This window comes from Pseudophryne corroboree, chromosome 6 (genome assembly GCF_028390025.1).
Source record: "Pseudophryne corroboree isolate aPseCor3 chromosome 6, aPseCor3.hap2, whole genome shotgun sequence".
Taxonomy (NCBI): Eukaryota; Metazoa; Chordata; class Amphibia; order Anura; family Myobatrachidae; genus Pseudophryne; species Pseudophryne corroboree.
Window position 1 is genome coordinate 831093123 of NC_086449.1, and position 12536 is coordinate 831105658.

The following is a 12536-nucleotide window of genomic DNA, read 5'->3' on the forward strand; positions in this document are numbered from 1 at the left end:
GCAGCGGCGGACGGATGTCAGCCTGGTAAGTCGATTCCTGACAGTACCCCCTCCTTTAGGGGTGGACACCGAACACCCACGTGGTTTGGAGGGATGAGCGCTGTGGAAAACACGGACCAACCTAGGAGCATGGACATCAGATGAATTCACCCAGCTTCTCTCCTCTGGGCCATAACCGCACCAATCGACCAGGTACTGGAGACGTCCATACCGGCAACGGGAGTCCAGAATCTTGTTGATCTCAAATTCCACGCCCCGCTGAGTTCGGATCTTGGGACCTGCTGGAAGAGTATTCTGAAAGCGGTTTAGAACTAAAGGTCTGAGGAGAGAAATGTGAAAGGCATTAGGTATACGAAGTGAAGATGGTAATTTCAACTTGTAAGCCACTGGGTTGATGACACTCTCAATAGGGTAAGGACCAATGAAGCGTGGTGCAAACTTCATGGAAGGAACCCTGAGACGAAGGTTGCGGGTTGATAACCAAACTCGATCCCCAGGTTTCAAATAGGGAACCGCACGTCTCTTGCGGTCGGCAAAGATCTTATATCGACTGGAGGCTTTTTTGAGGGAAACGTGAATCTTTTTCCAAATGGTTGAAAACTGAGTTAGTGCAGAAGTGGCAGCTGGAACATCCATATGAGGAAGCTCTTGGAATTCAGGTACACGGGGATGTTGCCCATAAACTGCAAAGAATGGTGTCGTATCAGTGGCAGTATGATATCGAAAGTTATGGGCAAACTCGGCCCACGGGAGCAGATTGAACCAATCATCCTGGGAAGATGACACATATAACCTTAAAAAAGTCTCAAGTTCTTGATTGACTCTCTCTGTCTGCCCATTCGTCTGAGGATGGTATGATGACGAGCATTTCAATTTTACCTGCATGGCAGAACAGAGGGCCCTCCAAAACCTCGCTACAAACTGTACCCCCCGATCAGATATTATTTCAGAGGGTAAACCATGTAAGCGGAAAATCTCCTGTATGAAGATTTGGGCAAGTTTCGGGGCAGAAGGGAGACCCTGGAGGGGAACGAAATGAGCCATCTTGGTGAATCTGTCCACTACAACCCAAATGGTATTATGTCCCTGAGAAGATGGAAGGTCAGTGATAAAATCCATGGACAGATGAGACCAAGGACGACTAGGGACAGACAAGGGTTGTAACTGACCTGCTGGTGACTGACGAGGAGTCTTGTGCTGCACACATTTAGGACAGGATGCCACGAAATCCTGGATGTCCATTTTCATCTTTGGCCACCAATATGATGCGGAAAGGAACTTGAATGTCTTCAGGACACCAGGATGACCAGTGAACTTGGACTGATGGGCCCAAGATAGCAACTTGGGACGGAGCTCTGAGGAAACAAAAGTCTTACCAGGAGGAGGAGCTGGGGAGACTTGAGAGGCAGCGAAAACCACGGGACTCAGGATGGAATGTGGCACAGAGTCAGATGTTCCTTCTTCAGATTCCATGGATCGGGATAATGCATCGGCTTTCACATTCTGTGAACCTGGGCGGAAATGAAGCTTAAAATTAAAACGTGAGAAAAACATAGCCCACCTGGACTGGCGAGGGTTAAGGCACTGGGCTGCTTTTAAATAAAGCAAGTTCTTATGATCCGTGAAGATGTTAAACGGATGTTTGGCCCCTTCTAGGAGATATCTCCATTCCTCGAGAGCCAGCTTGATTGCCAGTAACTCTTGATCTCCCACGGAGTAGTTAGCTTCTGCAGGAAGAAACTTGCGAGAATAGAATCCACACGGGTGGACTTTCCCATCAGATCCCTTCTGGGAGAGAACAGCACCTACCCCAACTGTAGAGGCATCTACCTCCAACTCGAATGGTCTGTCGACATCTGGCTGTGACAGCACTGGAGCAGACATAAAGGCTAGCTTGATTTTCCGGAAGGCTGCCAAGGCTTCCTCTGACCAGTTGGAATGATCTGCCCCTTTCCGAGTCAGGTTGGTAATAGGAGCGATGAGAGTGGAGAATCCTCGAATAAATTTTCTATAGTAGTTGGCGAAACCCAGGAACCGCTGGATAGCTTTGAGGGAAGTTGGAATGGACCAGTTGGCAATGGCTTCCAATTTCGTCGGGTCCATCTGAAGATCCGATGATTATATAACCCAGAAAGGGTATAGAGGGAACTTCAAAGGTGCATTTAGATAGTTTCCCGTAGAGACGATTCTCACGAAGACGTCGAAGAACTTCACAGACTTGTAGGCGATGAGATGGAAGGTCTTGAGAAAAGATAAGAATATCATCTAGGTAGACAACGAGGTATTTATACAGCATATCTCGAAAAATTTCATTCACAAAGTGTTGGAATACCGCTGGAGCATTACTCAACCCAAATGGCATTACCAGGTATTCATAATGGCCATCTCGAGTGTTGAAAGCTGTTTTCCACTCGTCACCACTCCGGATTCTGATGAGATTATAGGCACCGCGGAGATCTAACTTGGTGAAAATGCGGGCCCCCTTAACTCTATCAAAAAGTTCGGTAATGAGTGGTAAAGGATAACTATTCTTGATGGTAATGTCATTGAGACCCCGATAGTCAATGCATGGACGCAGTCCTCCATCCTTCTTTTTGACAAAGAAGAAACCTGCACCAGCGGGTGATGATGACGGACGGATGAATCCTTTCTGGAGATTCTCTCTGATGTAATTACTCATCGCCTCTGTTTCAGGAACAGATAAAGGGTAGGTGCGCCCCCTAGGTGGCTTCTTGCCAGGAAGGAGATCGATGGGACAATCCCATTCCCTATGGGGCGGCAGAATATCAGCAGCCTTTTCACAGAAGACGTCTGCGAAGTCTTGATAAACTGCTGGAAGACTTAGCTGTGACTTTACTTCGGTTGATTTAATGGGACACACTTGGGCTAAGCAGGATTGGTGACAATGTGAACCCCATGAGGTAAGCTGCAACGTTGTCCAGTTGAACTGTGGGTTATGTAGCTGGAGCCAAGGCATGCCCAAGACAATCTCCTGGGTGGCCTGAGGGATGACCAGGAACTTGATCAGTTCTGAATGAAGAAATCCAACTTCCAGAACCACTGGGGTAGTTTGATGTGAAATGTTCCCCTTAGAGATTCTACTACCATCCACAGCAGTAATGTATACAGGACAAGAAAGTTCACAGGTAGACAGACGAAATTTATTTACGGCAGCTTGGGTGATAAAATTTCCTGCAGCACCGCAGTCCACTAATGCTGACGCAGACTGGAGCCCAACGGAGGTTTCTAGCGTCACTGGAAGAATGAGGTCTTGTTGGGAAGGAGCTTGACTGAGAGATCCTAACTTGACTCCTCCCTTACAAGTCAGGATCTGGCGTTTCCCGAACGCATCGTGCAGGAGTTAATTTGATGACCCGCAACAGCACAGTACAGGCAGAGCCTCTCCCGTATTCTTCTTGCCCGCTCTTCAGGAGATAGGCGGGACCTATTAATCTGCATAGGCTCGTCAGAAGAGGGAGACTGGAACTGTACAGGAGGTATGTACCTTGGTCTGCGAGACTCACTCCGAGCGCGTTCATTATTGCGTTCGCGGATGCGAGAGTCCAGCTTAATACATAGGGAGATCAAATCAGGCAGTTGAACAGGAATGTCACGGGTTGTCAATTCGTCCTTGATCCGATCCGAAAGTCCGTGCCAGAAGGCTGCTACCAGAGCTTGGTTGTTCCACTGGATCTCTGCAGCCAACGTCTGGAACTGGATGACATATTGTCCCATGCTTCGGTTACCTTGACGAAGTTGGATCAGGTCTGCCGAAGCTGATGTTGCTCGACCAGGTTCGTCAAAGATCCGTCTAAAGGTTGACACGAAGTCTGAGTAGTTGTTGATCAGAGGGTCAGCACGTTCCCACAGAGGAGACACCCAACTCAGAGCAGAACCAGAGAGTAAGGAAATGATGTAGGCAACCTTGGACCTTGGTGTGGGAAAGTTATGTGGCAATAACTCAAACTGTATTTCACACTGATTGAGAAAGCCGCGACATAGTTTAGGACTGCCATCATATTTGCTCGGCACGGGCAGGTGCAGGCGTGATACTGGAACTGATGCAGCCGACGTAGAAGAATTTACAGCACTGGCAGGTGCTGGAGTAACTGGAACAGTAGGTGAAAGTACACTGGGCAGGGATTGCTGCAGTGTATCCAATCGGGAGGACATCCCTTGTAGAAAGTGAAACATCTGCTGCTGCGCAACCTCTTGACCATCCAGACGGGAGACCAGATCTTGCAAGGCCTCTGACCCCACACTCCGTCCACCATCCGAGTCCATCGATCCTGGACTTACTGTCAGATTGTGTTCGGTCTGTGTCCCCGGAGGGGGCGCTAGTGGGTCAGTGGAGGTGGAAGGAAGGAAACGAGGAGGTTGAATAACGTTCCTGCGCATGAGCGCAAAGGTATTTTTATTAGGCAGATGTATAACAGTTATTGCAGCAGAAATAATAATAACAGGTGAAAAAAGTCAATCACTCAGTAATGAATCTGAAAGTCTATGGCAAATGAATGATAAATGAATTTGAGAAATAATATCCAGAATATAAATCAGAAGAGCAGAATGTCTTATGGAATGGTTCTGGCTTGGAAACCAGTGCAGGGTTAAAACGGGAAACTAGGCAGTAGATGATATGGCAAACCTGAGCATAAGCAGGAGACCGACTCACAGTGCAGGTGATGGGCACTGGCAGCAGCAAGCTGTGTCACAGGTGGAGGAAATGAACGCACCTGGAGTTTGTCTTCAACTGCAGGCTGAAGCACACAAGGTGGTGATGAGTGTGAAGCCTTATGCAGGTTGCAGGTATTGCTGAGCCTTGAAGTTCCACGGGAGAATGCAGAGTAACCAGGAGTATAATGTTCTTAGCAGAGAACCAGGAACTCAGGAGAGACAGGAACCGATCCTTTCATGTAGGTCGCAGATAGACACAAAGTCCAGGATGCCTGTGAGCTGTACCTGTAGCCTCCTATATACCCCATGGTACGCAGGGATTGGATGAGTGCAGGAAAGGTAGGTGCGGCCACGCACCGGATTGGCCGCAGCATACTGGCTATTGCAGACTGTCATGGCGGCGCCCACGCCGCGGCCCAGCGGGGACGCGGCGCGCTACACGCCTGCTGTCTCAGCAGTGCCCCCAGGATCCAGATGATGACCCATGGCAGGGGCATAGGCGACCGGTGACCGCAGGGAGCCGGGACGGAGTCCGCAGCGGCGGACGGATGTCAGCCTGGTAAGTCGATTCCTGACACTGAGGAGGAAAGGGATCTAGGAGTCACTATTTCAGATGACTTAAAAGCAGGTAAGCAATGTAACAAGGCAATGAGGAAGGCTAGTCAGATGCTTGGCTGCATTGGGAGAGGAATCAGCAGCAGAAAGAAAGAAGTAATAATGCCACTGTATAGGTCATTGGTACGGCCTCATCTAGAATACTGTATTCAGTTCTGGAGGCCATATCTTCTAAAGGATATTAATACATTAGAAACTGTACAAAGGAGGGCAACTAAAATGGTGCATGGCCTACATCACAAAACATACCCAGAAAGACTAAGAAATCTCAATATGTATAGTTTGGAGCAGAGAAGGGAAAGGGGAGACATGATAGAAACTTTCAAATATATGAAGGGTTTTAACAAAGTCCAGGAGGGAAACATTCTCCAAATGAAGAGAAGCAATAGGACACGAGGACATGCACTGAGACTGGAGGGGGGGAGGTTCAGGGGAAATTTGCGGGAAAATTATTTCACAGAAAGGGTAGTGGACAAGTGGAATAGCCTCCCATCAGAGGTGGTAGAGGCTAAGACAGTAGAGCAATTTAAACATGCATGGGATAGACATAAGGATATCCTTACAAAGAAATAAGGATCAAATAAGGTTAGTGATAAAAAATAATATAAAAAAAATAAAAAAATAAGGGGCAGACTAGATGGGCCAAGTGGTTCTTATCTGCCGACAAATTCTATGTTTCTATGTTTCTATGCCTGCTGCCCTACCCCTGCACTATACCACTCGTCCCCTCTCTGTCTGCTGCTCCGCCCCATCCTCTGTACTGCTTTGCCCCACCCCCGCTCTGTAATACCTGCCCCCTCTCTGTCTGCTGCTCCGCCCCATCCCATCCTCTGTGCTGCTTTGCCCCACCCCTGCTCTGTTATACCTGCCCCCTCTCTGTCTGCTGCTCCGCCCCATCCCATCCTCTGTGCTGCTTTGCCCCACACCGCTCTGTAATAACTGGTGGATCAGTATATGCCAGGTGGATTAGTATATGCCAGGTGGATTAGTATATGCCAGGTGAATCAGTATGTGCCAGATGGATCAGCATATGCCAGGTGGATCAGTATATGCCAGGTGGATCAGTATATGCAAGGTGGATCAGTATATGCCAGGTGGATCAGTATATGCCAGCTGGATTAGTATATGCCAGGTGGATCAGTATATGCCAGGTGGATCAGCATATGCCAGGTGGATTAGTATATGCCAGGTGGATCAGTATATGCCAGGTGGATCAGCATATGCCAGGTGGATCAGTATATGCTCAGTATATGCCAGGTGGATCAGCATATGCCAGGTGGATCAGTATATGCCAGGTGGATTAGTATATGCCAGGTGGATCAGCATATGCCAGGTGGATCAGTATATGTCAGGTGGATCAGTATATGCCAGGTGGATCAGTATATGCCAGGTGGATCAGCATATGCCAGGTGGATCAGTATATGCCAGGTGGATCAGCATATGCCAGGTGGATCAGTATATGCCAGGTGGATCAGTATATGCCAGGTCCCTACCAGTTATGTATAACCAGTACTAAGGCTGCTCTAGGGAGTGTCAGAGTTTATTACTGCAACGTGTGAGAATTGTTAGTGATGTCTGTTTTACAGAACAGTGTACCAGTTTCCCTCATTATACAGAAGACAATGGGAAAATCTGTTTATTAATATCAATTCCCTTTTGTAAAAATATTTATTGTTTGTCAACCAAAATGTCAACAATTTATTTATTTTTAACAAATATTACAATGTCTCTTCTGTGGCGCCTGCTTCCCAGGGCAGCTCTCGCTGAAGACGACAGCGCTGTGTCAGTCACCTGTCTTACTGAAAATTGTTGCAAATATGAAAAATTAATAAATAAATAAAATAAAAAATATAGCTATAATTCAGCCACTGGGGGGCGCTGTTCCATTGGTGGTTATGGTAAAATAAAAGCATTCAGCTCTGCTCAGGAGTAAAGTGGCAGCTCCCACTTTTACATGTATATACGCAGAAGATTTATTCAGGTTTCCAAAAGCAACAGGATATAAATAGAGACGTTGCCCTTGAAAGTCCCTGCAAGCTTTGTATCTGCTTTGTCTGATTGTGGTGTTTTCAGCTTCTCCGCTCTGTTGACTCTGAGAGGTGGGGTGGCAGGTGTGTTGTGTACTCACCTTACCCCCTGATAGCTGCTTATACCTCTGTACGCAGCGGTCAGGGCTGGCAACCTTTACTCCGTCACACAACAACAAGGCCTTATAACCTGGTCAGGACAAATGCCCTCACGCTGGCGCCCAGTGTCACTTACACAATATGGGAGAATGCAGACGGCTCAGGTACTCATATAGGTCCCAGGGCTTCCAGACCTAGAAGAGCTCACTGTGGATTTAGGGTCACGTCATAAGCCGCAAACAACAAAATGTGGGCACGACTCCTAAGCAGCCAATCGGAAATGAAGCTGTCAATGGTCTAAACCAAGTTTGGTTGATGATAAGCACTCTCTGTTGGCTGCGGCGGTGGCAGAATGACGGAGATAAGACACCTGCCCATTCAGTAAAGCCAAGTGACTGCATACACATGGGAAAGCTGCAGCTGTGTGTGCCAGCCCAAAGTCGCTCCTGCTGGGTCTGGCTGTGGGTCTGTCTGCTCGTTCCGGCGTCACGCAAACGCCACTGGATGAATTTGGATAGCGTATGCACTAGTGCAGTGGTTCTCAAACTCGGTCCTCAGGACCCCACACAGTGCATGTTTTCCAGGTAACCCAGCAGGTGCACAGGTGTATTAATTACTCACTGACACATTTTAAAAGGTCCATAGGTGGAGCTAATTATTTCACTTGTGATTCTGTGAGGAGACCTGCAAAACATGCACTGTGTGGGGTCCTGAGGACCGAGTTTGAGAACCTGTGCACTAGTGTATATCTTAGTGACCTAGAAATAAACTGAGGTGTGCACAATCTCAATGTGACATCAGGGAGAGAAGCAACAAAGAACAAAACAGACACTTGCCACGGGATCGGTATGAAATACCTCCATTCAAAATCCCGACGGTCGATATCCCAACAGCAATTGACCGACGGTCAAAATCCCGACAAGGTCAAAATCCTGACATTTAAAATACCGACAAGGTCAAAATACCGACATGTAAAATGCCGACATGTAAAAATACTGACATGCGGTTTTCATTGGGGTTTTGTGTGTGTGTATGTCGACATAGGTCGACATGGACACCATATAAGTGTACCGCGTCCCCTTGCATGGCTCGCGTTCGGGCACGGTGCCTTGCTGCGCTCGTCACACTATTATATTCCCCCTCCAGGTCCACTGGGATGGTAAAGTATGAACAAGTCGGTTTCAATGAAAAAATCATGAAAAACTCATGTCGCCATTTTGACCTGTCGGCATTTTACATGTCGGTATTTTGACCTTGACAGTATTTTAAATGTCGGTACTTTTTCCATGTCGGGATTTTGACCTTGTTGGGATTTTGACCGTCGGTCAATTGCTGTCAGGATTTCGACCGTCGGGATTTTGATTGGTGGTAAATTGACTGCATCCCCTCGCCACACTGAAAGTTGGTGTTCCGATCGTGCTTCTGCGGATCTTGACTCCGCTGGAGTTATGCAACAGAACCTGCCTTACAGTAAATGCTCTGCAGAGGAACCGTATTGAGGAAGAGAATGTAACGGGACGTGGCGCAGGTGCGATTGTGTTTATGCCACGTATACACTTTATCCCCAACAATTATCCTTTTCAATTCAAGTGTCTGCAGTTTCCTGTAAGCGTCTGCTTCACTATGACGATCAACAAGTCACAGGGGCAAACGCTCAGGGCTGCTGGCGTAGATCTCAGGACCAGCTGCTTCTCCCGTGGGCAGCTTTACGTGGCTTGTTCATGAGTAGCCACAAGTATCTTTCTGTGTTACTCCCTGAAGGAGAAACTGCAAATATTGTTTACAAAGAGATTGTGTGATCAATGTGTACAATATAAAATATACATCACATTATTACATAGACCAAAGTAAAATCAAAATAAGTTTTATTCTCGCCACAGGCAGTTTACAGGCAATTGCAGGATCCACAGGATATGTTAGTTATATACAGCCAAACAAGGTTCACAGAGTCTTCAAATACAGCAAACACAATTCTTCCGTAGAGCCTAAGGTCCTGGACCACCCCTAACAGTAACCACTCCCTGGCCTGTCACCTGGGCAGCTTCTCCACCATCAGGAGCTATGCTTCTTGTGTCTGATACCCCTTTAGCACAAACTGACAGGTGCCTGCAATCAGCTGCTCTTCAACCCTGGGCCACAGCAACACCTGGCCTGGATTCTCTTCAGCCACAGTCCTGTAATTTTACACCCATTTCCGATTTATGCTGTCTCTGTCACATTATATATAATAGATATACCACCCACTGCGTCATTACACACCACCATCGCTCGCACCATCAAAACTTGGAGCAGCCCTATTTTTCATGAAATATTTGCAGCATATTTTGAAAATGTCACCCCAATGTATTGGAGATACCTGCTGCGATCTCTCCATTTCTGACAGCAGCTGCAGCCCCATAGGTTTCTGTGGGAGTTGCGATGCATTCCAGTGTATGGCCCCCACAGACGCCCAGCTCTACGTTAGTACCCAGATGGCTGTACCCTGCTGTGCTTTGGGGCAGCACCAACGAAGCCATGACGCTTCTCCCACTGCCTGTGGGGTCATGTTCCTGGGTGAGGATGAGGGTGTGATATCACAGGTCTGGCACAAGGAGGGGTGAGGGAGTCTCGGAGTGAACGCTATAATAGAACAGAATTTTGGCACAAGGTTGCCTGTATGAGGCTGTGCACAGGAGGGTGTGTTCAGGGTAACGGGGGGGGGAGACAGGCGTCTTAGAACAGTGGAACTAAATGCAGAACAGGAATTACTGGAATGTTCTACCAACACAGAGAGAGCTGGAAAAGGTCTTGTCTGACCAATTGCCAATGGCTAGCAATGGACCGGGCGTCATTAGTGACAATGGAAGTCATGACGTTTCGCTCAGCAGCAAAATCAGCCAATCAATATATGAGCATGGTGCAGTGATGGAACTTGTGAGTGGTGGGCCCAGGTGCAAAAACATACTTTGGCTCCACTTCTCTACCCCAACCCAAGTTCCTAATATGCCACACGTCAGTTAGTGACAGGTAGAGGCATAGGGTGACAGGGAGAAGCAGTGAGTGGCAGAGAGAGGCGCAGCGTAACAGGGAGAGACACAGCGTGACAGGGAGACGCAGAGGGTGACGGAGAGATAGCGGGTGACAGGGAGAAGCAGTGAATGGCAGAGAGAGGCACAGAGTGACAGGGAGAGGCAGAGAGTGACAGGGAGAAGCAGCGGGTAACAGGGAGAACCAGTGAGTGACAGAGAGAGGCACAGAGTGACAGGGAGAGGCACAGCATGACACGGAGAGGCAGAGGGTGACAGGGAGAGGCAGAGGGTAACAGGGAGAAGCAGTGAGTGGCAGAGAGAGGAACAGCGTGACAGGGAGATGCAGAGGGTGACAGGGAGAGGCAGCGGGTGACGGAGACAGTGAATGGCAGAGAAAGGCACAGAGTGACAGGGAGAGGCAGAGAGTGACAGAGAGAGGCAGCGGGTGACAGGGAGAAGCAGTGAGTGACAGAGAGAGGCACAGCATGACAGGGAGAGCCAGAGGGTGACAGGGAGAGACAGTGAGTGGCAGAGAGAGGCACAGCGTGACAGGGAGAGACAGCGTGACAGGGTGATAAGGAGAGGCAGCGGGTGACAGGGAAAAGCAGTGAGTGGAAGAGAGGCACAGAGTGACAGGGAGAGACACAGCGTGACAGGGTGATAGGGAGAGGCAGCGGGTGACAGGGAGAGGCAGCGGGTGACAGGGAAAAGCAGTGAGTGGAAGAGAGGCACAGAGTGACAGGGAGAGGCAGCGGGTGACAGGGAGAAGCAGTGAGTTGCAGAGAGAGACACAGAGTGACACGGAGAGGCAGAGAGTGACAGGGAGAGGCAGCGGGTGACAGGGAGAAGCAGTGAGTGGCAGAGAGAGGCAACAGGTGACATGGGGAGGCACAGAGTGACAAGGAGAGGGTGCAGGTGACAGGGAGAAGCAGTGAGTGGCAGAGAGAGGCACATCATGACAGAGAGAAGGAACAGAGTGACAGGGAGAGGCAGTGAGAGGCACAGAGAGAAGGAACAGATGGCAGGGAGAGGCAGAGGGTGACAGGAGTATAGTCACACAGTCCTGTGCTGTATGGAGAACATGGGGGGGTGCACCTTGGTGTTGAAAGAATAGTGCGTTACTGCACAGACTTTAGTCTTCCTGTCCTCCAGGGAGGCCTCATGACCTATCCCAAGGCCACTGAAATCCTAATTGAGCATGTGCAGCGGCCATCTTATTTCTGACTTTGCTCAAAATGGTTGTGCAGTGGCCCAGAGTCTTGGCCTTCCTGCGCCAATGGTAGTCCCGCCCCTGTTGTGGTGCTGTCTGTCTTGTATGATTTTCTGACTTACCGTTACTGTATGCAAAATCCTGCAGCACAAAGACGCCAATGGTCGCAGGGATTCCCCCAACTGCAGCTAAATGTTATTTAGAGAGAGGACGCCATATTGGAAAGTGCAGCAGTTTGCGGGGTGTAAGTGGGAGGAGTAATATGATGCGGGCTGACCACAGCGCTTGGCTCTGTGAGATTAATGACACCAGATAAAAGGTGCAGAGGGCGTGTTTACATGTGCGTTCCGTGCAGAGAGGAGGGCGAGACACTCAGATCTGATTGGTTAAATGTTTTGCCCATAGGGTGTGCGTCATACGTCTGTTGGCAGCTGTCAGGACACTGAGGCCCCTAGTCTGCTAGATTCTATAGATTTCCATGTGGAAATAAGTATCCGGGTGACCTGTAAGTGAGAGGAATGACAGACTAGTGCCAATGCTGGCAAATGAGGGGGTAACCCGGGGTAACCTGGTACCAGGGAGAGCGTCATAGTCCCCGCATGCGGAGCACCCTCCTTACCCCTCCTCCTAATAACCTGCAGCTTATGGGGCACACATACACCGGGGCAGAAGGTTATTATTACTACCAGGCAATAGCGTGTGGGGTATATATACAGTATAAGCAGCAGCAGGGTGTTGGGTATATTTACAGTATAAGCAGCAGCAGCAGGGTGTGGGTATATATACAGTATGTATAGATATATAATCAGGCACAGTGCAGCCCTCTCCTCTTCCTGCAGAAGCAGCAGCAGCAGGGTGTGGGGTATATATACAGTATATATAGATATATAATCAGTCACAGTG